This window comes from Xenopus laevis, chromosome 7S (genome assembly GCF_017654675.1).
Source record: "Xenopus laevis strain J_2021 chromosome 7S, Xenopus_laevis_v10.1, whole genome shotgun sequence".
Lineage (NCBI taxonomy): Eukaryota > Metazoa > Chordata > Amphibia > Anura > Pipidae > Xenopus > Xenopus laevis.
The window spans coordinates 98,723,603-98,731,290 of NC_054384.1; the positions used below are offsets into that span (position 1 = coordinate 98,723,603).

At 40.5% G+C, this 7,688-nt stretch overlaps 1 long non-coding RNA gene across 1 annotated transcript; it reads right to left on the minus strand.

Annotated features, from left to right (window-relative positions):
• Positions 1–4,097: 4,097 nt before the first annotated feature.
• On the minus strand, positions 4,098–5,793 carry LOC121396167. The gene is made up of 2 exons (XR_005962870.1): positions 5,377–5,793; positions 4,098–4,347 (listed from the first exon to the last, which is right to left on the minus strand). It is a non-coding gene; the product is annotated as an uncharacterized LOC121396167 (long non-coding RNA).
• Between the last annotated feature and the right edge of the window lie 1,895 nt (positions 5,794–7,688).

A 7,688-nucleotide genomic window follows, 5' to 3' on the forward strand; every position in this document is an offset into this window, starting at 1 on the left:
ATCATAGAATTCCCAAGTTACCATACCACGTCAAGGGAAACCCCACATGGTGGGCCTAACTATTTACTTCTGCTAGCATTATCATAAACTGGCACCATTTATTGGGGAAAAGTGTCTCCTGACCAATGTATTGATCTCCTTTCCTGCTTTTATAGGGGAGAAACTCTCCAAACAACGTATTTTTCATGGCATAATTAAAGGGATAGGTGTGCATCAGCAGTAACTGGGATGAAACATACCCTTATATTTCCTTTTTCTGCTCAACACAAAAAGATGTTTGAGGCTGCAGTAAAGATTTATTTACAACTGTGGTTTGTAAAGTGCATTTTTGTACACAAACCATGTTTTTTTACCCATACTAGTTCCAGTGTAGTTGCAGCTGGTCTCTGAGAATGCAATTGGGCTTATTGCATCACATTGAACGCAATTGAATGCATGTTGTGAAATCAAACTGCTAACATTTTTGCAGTGGGGCTGCGGCACTAAAATGGTGTTTGTGTGTGATTCTTTGGTGCAAGTTTTGTGAGCCTATTGACGAAACAGACTGAAAGAACCCTGCACCTACAGGGAGATGGAAAGTGCACACAGTTCTTGCACACAGTTCTTTTTAAGGAGCTTAATGAACCAATGTCAATACTAGTTTTGTACAGAGTTAGACTTCTGTCATTTTGGCTCAACCATCCTTGAATGGGAGGCAGTGATGAATCACTATTAAATGTTGTTCGATAGTATCTTTGAGTCCCAGGGAGGCTGCCATTAGTATAGATGTGTTGGTGCTTGTGCATAGGTGATTAACATGACATTAATTAGTGCAGCTCAATGGAATAGATTTACTTTAGATAAGGGTCATTTACCAACTCAGTGTAGTGTGCAAAATTTGCCTTGGCCCCCTTCCCTGGAATACCCTCATTTCCCAGCCACATGTATACATTGGGAGGTTCAGGCAGGAACATAGGTAGGAAGTCCTTGTGGGCATCCAACATCTTGGGACCCTCCTGCTCTCCACATGTATACATTGGGAGCTGCTGGCAGCAAGAAGCCCTTATGGGCACCTAAACTCCTAGGACCCTCCTTCACTCCATATGCATACATTGGGGGGTGCAGGCAGGAGCAGAGGTGGGAAGTCCTTAGGGGAACCCAAGCTAGAGTCCTGCAGTGGGTCGGTTACCTGCAAAAACCTGTGGTACCCTGCGGGTTGCGGGTAGAAGTCCCGGGTGCGGGTATAGACGTTGGGTCAGTGGTTCTGCGGGTTTGTGGGGCCCGGATTTGTGGAAAGGCCACCTAGGCCCGGGCCTAGGGCGGCAGGATTTAAGGGGGGTGGCAAGCTGCCCAGCCACACCCACATTGGTTCAAAAACACTGGGGATGCGCTGGAGATATAATAATTTTTTTAATCCCCATTGCTCCGGTCCAGATGATGATGAAAATTTGCACGAATAAAGGGGAGGGGACAGGGGCGACAAACGGCAGCGTGCCTAGCGGCACACACTATGTAAATCCGGCCCTGGGCGCGGGTTGGGCCGCGGGTCTTCTCAATAGCGGTTTTTACTCTTTTTTTCAGAGTAGTGACAGCACTTCTGGTTGTACTCCTTTTTTTTCCAGATCACGCCTACTTCTGATGATGTCACTTCCGGTTACAAGGATAGCACTTCCTGAATCTTGATGGTCAGCGGGTCGTGGGTCCGGGTTGCGGATAAGGTACTTGCGGGTCAAGTCGTGGGTCCAAGTGTGTAAGAATGCGAGTTGCGGGTCCAGGTTGCAGATTGCAGGTTGAGGGTTAGAGTCAGGTACGGGTTCCAAAAAATGGACCCGCACAGGACTCTAACCCAAGCTCCTGGGACATGCTGACCTCTATCTTTCTTTTTCACCTGCTTTCCTTTCTTCTCAACAATTGATACAAAACAAATACAACAGCTGTACTTAAATAATTATTTAACAGCATACATACTACACACAATAGTATAGACTGTGTATCACAAAGAGATGTGTGTCGTGTGTCTCTTTTATAATATAATAACATGCTCACTCACATGGAGACATCACAGTGACTCAAGAATACTAAATAAGAATATAATTACAGTATATGGATATGTGAAGACTGGCTGATCCCAGTTGCAGAATGACAATTGAAATGGAGAGTCACTATACAGCATTAAATTTAGAAGTAATTTATATGTTTAATAAGGAGAAGAAAGAAAATGTGGATATTTACAAAATAAGTACTAAATCCTAAGATTAACTCCCTTTACTAAAGCCAGTGATAATAACACCATCATCTTGTTTGCGACAAATGAGACGCAAATGGCAGCGAGAAAAGGAGTTTAATTTTCTAGTCATAATTATATCGACTAGAAAAATTCAACAGCATAAAGCAAGTATTCTGTACGATAATGTCCCTTTTACTTAGAGCAGGGCTATCTGTTCCGCCACCTCATTACCAATGCAGAAAAAAACATAATTCAGAATTTAATCGCAGGCGGAAGCAACAGAAATCCATGTGCCTGTTCTCTATTCTCACGGCACGCATTTGTTACCTTTCTTGGCACAAATGATAAGAATGCTTTACCCGGGAAGGGGATTGGAAAGATGAAGATTTCTGCAGATCAGCTATAATTTTCTCCCAAATCTCCGGTGGGGACATTAATCCACTTCCTGGTTTTAACAGAACATTTTCCTGTAAAGTGTAAAAAGATTTGCAGAGATCTCAGGCTCATTATTGCCTGGCGAACCTGAGTTGGCTGCTGTCTCTGCTGCTTGGCTGTTTTCTTTGCGTGAGGCCTTGTGACCACTATAGTGACGCAGGGCTGCCATCAAGAATTACTGGCCCCATGGTAACATAGTAAGTTACGTTAAAAAAAAAAAGTCACATGTCCATCAAGTTCAACATCAAGTTCAACCTTTTAAGTCTATCTATAATCTGCCTAACTTGATCCAGAGTAAGGCCACAAAACCCATCTGAAGCCTCTCCAATTTGCCTCAGAGGGGGAAAAAAATCATTCCTGACTCCAAGATGGCAATGGGACAAGTCCCTGGATCAACTTGTACTATGAGCTATCTCCCATAATCCTGTATTCCCTCACTTGCTAAAAAGCCATCCAACTCCTTCTTAAAGCTATCTAATGTATCAGCCTGTACCACTGATTCAGGGACACAATTCCACATTTTCTCAGCTCACTGTAAAAAACCCTTCTGAATATTTAGGTAGATCCTCCTTTCTTGTAATCAGAATGGGTGACCTTGTGTCAGCTGGAAGGACCTGCAGGTAAATAAAGCCATACTACTAAGTCAGTAGGTCCCCCATCTAGGCGGCACCAATTATTAAGCCATATATCAAATGGCCCCATGCACGGAGGACCCTGCCGATGTGATCCCAATAGAAATAAAATTTCCAGGGACAACAATGCACCTGATCCAGCCATGTCCCATTTAACCAAAACCCTGCCAATGAGTTCTTAAGGACCCCTCTGCCATGTACCAGTGTATCCCCCTCCCCCTGTAGTGGCCCTGGTGATTTATAACATATAAATCTGTCTTCATATAACCACTTGCTGACTTTCCTGCAATGCAAGACCTCAACAAAAGTAATCTCCCCACCTCAAATTTTAGGTTATGCATTGTTGCATTGATCATCCTACTGCAAGTTAAAGAAATGAAGGCAAAAATCTGATTGGTTGTTATGGGTAACTGGGAATAATGGATACCCTAGCTGGATCATAATTCACCAAATAACTAGTCACTACATTAAGAGTGTCTGTACCTAACACTTCTGTTCAGCTAGTTTTGACAGTACAATATGGATTATGTTTCTCCCTAGGCCTCATTATAATTGGCTGCTTAAGAATGAATCAGTGGAAGCTAATCACCTGGTGTGATTTATACAGATCGGTTGGCCCATAACGCAATATCCAGATAGTACTAACTGCCAAATAATAGGTTAGAATTACTAGAAATTTCAACATATTAAAGTCTCATGAATAACAAACACACACTCTGCTCCATTGAAGGAGCCTGCTCTTATAATTCTTTCACATGGAAACATTGGCTGCTAACAAATTACTAAGGCAAGAGTGAGAGAGAGAAAGGCTTGTAATTCCAAGCAAACAAGAACTAAAATATTTATTGTGGAGTATAACATGGTAATGGGTTATTAAACCCCGTTGCACAGTGTGCATTACAAACAGATGACCAAAAAATCATACACAATCTCTATTCATCTACATAGTGACTTCTGAAGTCATTGCTTGCTGGCTGCCATATGTAACCTCACTCTTCTCTTCAATTGGTCAATGGTGGTGCCTAGGATGTATGGATAGTGGGGAAAACGTAGTCTCCTCCATGCACGTGTCTCCTTCAGGGGGGCAATACAATGGAAAAATCAGTAAGTGTAGAATTCTGATAAGCAGTAAATTACAAAAATGAGAGATAAATTAGAATGTGCTGGATCAGGTTATGAAGAGGAGCATAAGCACAAGGTGATCTAATACTATGTGGTTACTACGCTTGATAAACATAGTAACTAAGTGCATCCCAGTTCTTGTGCCATGCATATGCACTGTATATTCACTGCGTATGGAGTGTCAGCTCCAAGTATATCAGTATTGATTTCATTATGTGGCTTCCTTAATGTCTTTATTGCATGTTCAGATTTACAGCCACAAATTTTAATGAACACCCCTTTGCTTGTAAATTATGATATGTCTTTTATTAGTAGAGTTGGGCTGAGGTGAGATATTTCCTCCTACATAATAAGCTGGCAGGTTTCAGGTTAACACTTCAGCAGCCAGAGTTCTGCATCACATTCTGCCCACTGAATACGACCAGTATACTCACCTGGGCATCACAATGTGACTCGAGCAGGCTGATAAATAGATAGATAGATAGATAGATAGATGGATAAGACAGATATATAACAGATAGATAGATAGATAGATAGATAGATAGATAGATAGATAGATAGATAGATAGATAGATAGATGATAGATAGATAGATAGATAGATAGATAGATGATAGATAGATAGATAGATGGATAAGACAGATATATAACAGATAGATAGATAGATAGATAGATGGATAGATAGATAGATAAGACAGATATATAACAGATAGATAGATAGATAGATGATAGATAGATAGATAGATAGATGATAGATAGATAGATAGATAGACATAAATAAATAGAGTTATAGACATAGATAGATGATAAATAGATAATAGATAGATAGACTATAGATGGATAGATGTATAGATGATAGATAGATAGATAGATAGTCAGCTATAAATAAATAGATTCATAGACAGACAGATATGCTAGATAGATAGATCTGAACTGCCCCATATAAATATAAATACACAAACATGCCTGATTTCATATCTCACCCCAAAAACACTTTCAGTCTGGGATCCTTCTCAACTGCCCGCGGCCCCTGTACTATGAGCAGGAAATATTATTTAAAATTGAAGAGAAGGCAGGGAATCTCATATTCTCATATTCATTTTTTTTATGGCAAATGGTGTTATCCGTATAAGGGCTCGGGATTGAGGAGGAGCTCTTTAGTCGAGATGACAGATGGCTCTCCCTGTCAGCAGCATTCTCTGCAGGATTGTCAGCCCAAAGCACTGAAATTAAAATGAGTTGTGTTGAAGGATCACACAGACACACAAGCTCACCCTCTTAAAAAGACAGCAAAATATGTGCTAGAAAACCCTTTAAATATATACATTTCTGCTATTAATATCCTACCGATACCTCCTATTGAATACTACCCAGCACGAGGGGCACAGGTGGCTGACAATCATTAGTGGCTCTTTCATAAAACACGCTTTATTCTCTCTTTTTAAATTCCTTTTTCTAATGTATTTCTGTTTGAGAGCGGCTGAACGAAGTCTGCGCCTATGCTAACAATATCCAATAGGTTTATTCTCTTGAGGCCTGGGAGGTGAGATCAAATGACATTACATGACTAGAAAGCCAAGTCGTTTTTATGTTTACCAAAGAGACGTTCCTTTAAAGCACTTGCCTGGTTCGTGTCCCACAAGCTCTTTTGGCCTAAAACTCCCTCCGCCCACATTCTGCCTGGGAGTTGCAGTTCATAGCAAGCCCGCTAGATACCAAATGAATAAATAATGCCTTTGATTTCAGCGCCTAGCCTGCCAAATATAAATGCATTATTTAGAGCTAGAAAATCCGACAGCAGAAAAGATCCAACAGCTCCATATTCTGCCCCTGAAATGATTTAAGCAGAACTATCCCTGAGAATATCTGCATTTGGTTTTCATTTTTTATTATTCATGGTTTTTGAGTTATTTAGCTTTTTAACCTGCAACACTTCAGTTTACAATTTCAGCAATGTGGTTGCTAGGGTCCAGCTTACCCTAGTAACCATTGAATTGCATTAATTAAGAGACTGAATAGCCGAGGCCTGAACAGAAAGATGAGTAATAAAAAGTAACAATAACAATCCATTTGTAGCCTTACAGAGCATTTGGATTTTAGATGGTGTCAGCGACCCCCATTTGAAAGCTGTAAAGAGTCAGAAGAAGAAAGCAAATAATAAAAAAACTATATATAAAAAAAAAAGAATGATAAAAAAGACCAGCTGAAACGTTGCTTAGAATAAGCCATTCTTTAACGTACTAAAAGTTAACTTAAAGGTGTACCTACCTTAGGTAGGTACACTTTAAGGGGGGTGAATCTTTAAGAGTTGCCCCAGGAACATAAATCCAAACTACAGATAGACAGTCAGGTGCCTTTAAAAGGAAAAGTAACATTGGCCAAGTATTAGGGAACTGTTGAGTTCTGTCTCAATGCAAATGGGATGCTGTTCACTTAAGGCATCGACTTCACTTGCACGGCGCTCTACACGGAACAGCAGTGCCCATTAGTGCTGAGCGAATTTATTCGCCAGGCATGGATTCCCGGCGAAATTCCACACTTTGCCACCTGCAAATTTTTTTGCAAAACTGTCGAAAAAAATTTCTGCTGCAACAAAATGGTCACAGAGTGAAAAAAGTCACCATATGAAAAAACGCCCATTGACTAATGCATTTGGAGTGAGAAAAAATTGTTGCACGTAAAAAATTTTTTTAAGCCCATTGAATTGCCTTTTCGTGAATTTCTCGTTGTTTCCCTAATTTTTTGGCAAAGCAATATGGGACAGATTCACTCATCACTAGTGCCCATTAGTTAATGTAAACTAATCTGACAATGGCAGACCTTTGCAGAGATTGCCCAGGAAACTTGACATGGTGGTTACTGATTGATTGCAATCTGACAGTTGTAAATTCTGCCTTTACTGAAGATAGAAAGACATGTTTTGACCATCACATTGCTTCAGGCAGTACCAATATGTTAACGAAGCTTTGTGTCCCATAGGCCTAACATACTACAGATCGTTAGTCTAATGACCATGGCACATGTGGCTTTTTGATTACATCTAATTGTGGTGACAATCAATACGCCACTTACCCTCCCTCCCATAGATTTTGTATGTCTGCCACTGTGTATTTAGGACTGGTGCCCATTTTTAGGATGGTGCTTTTGCATGTTTGGAAACCTGATACGTTGCTACACAGAAGCCAAAGGATTTGCACCCGTATGACAACATGTGAATTTTATTTTATACTCAGAAATATCTGAAATGATCTAGGATAGGACATATTGTACATGCAAGGGGGTCATTGAATAGTTG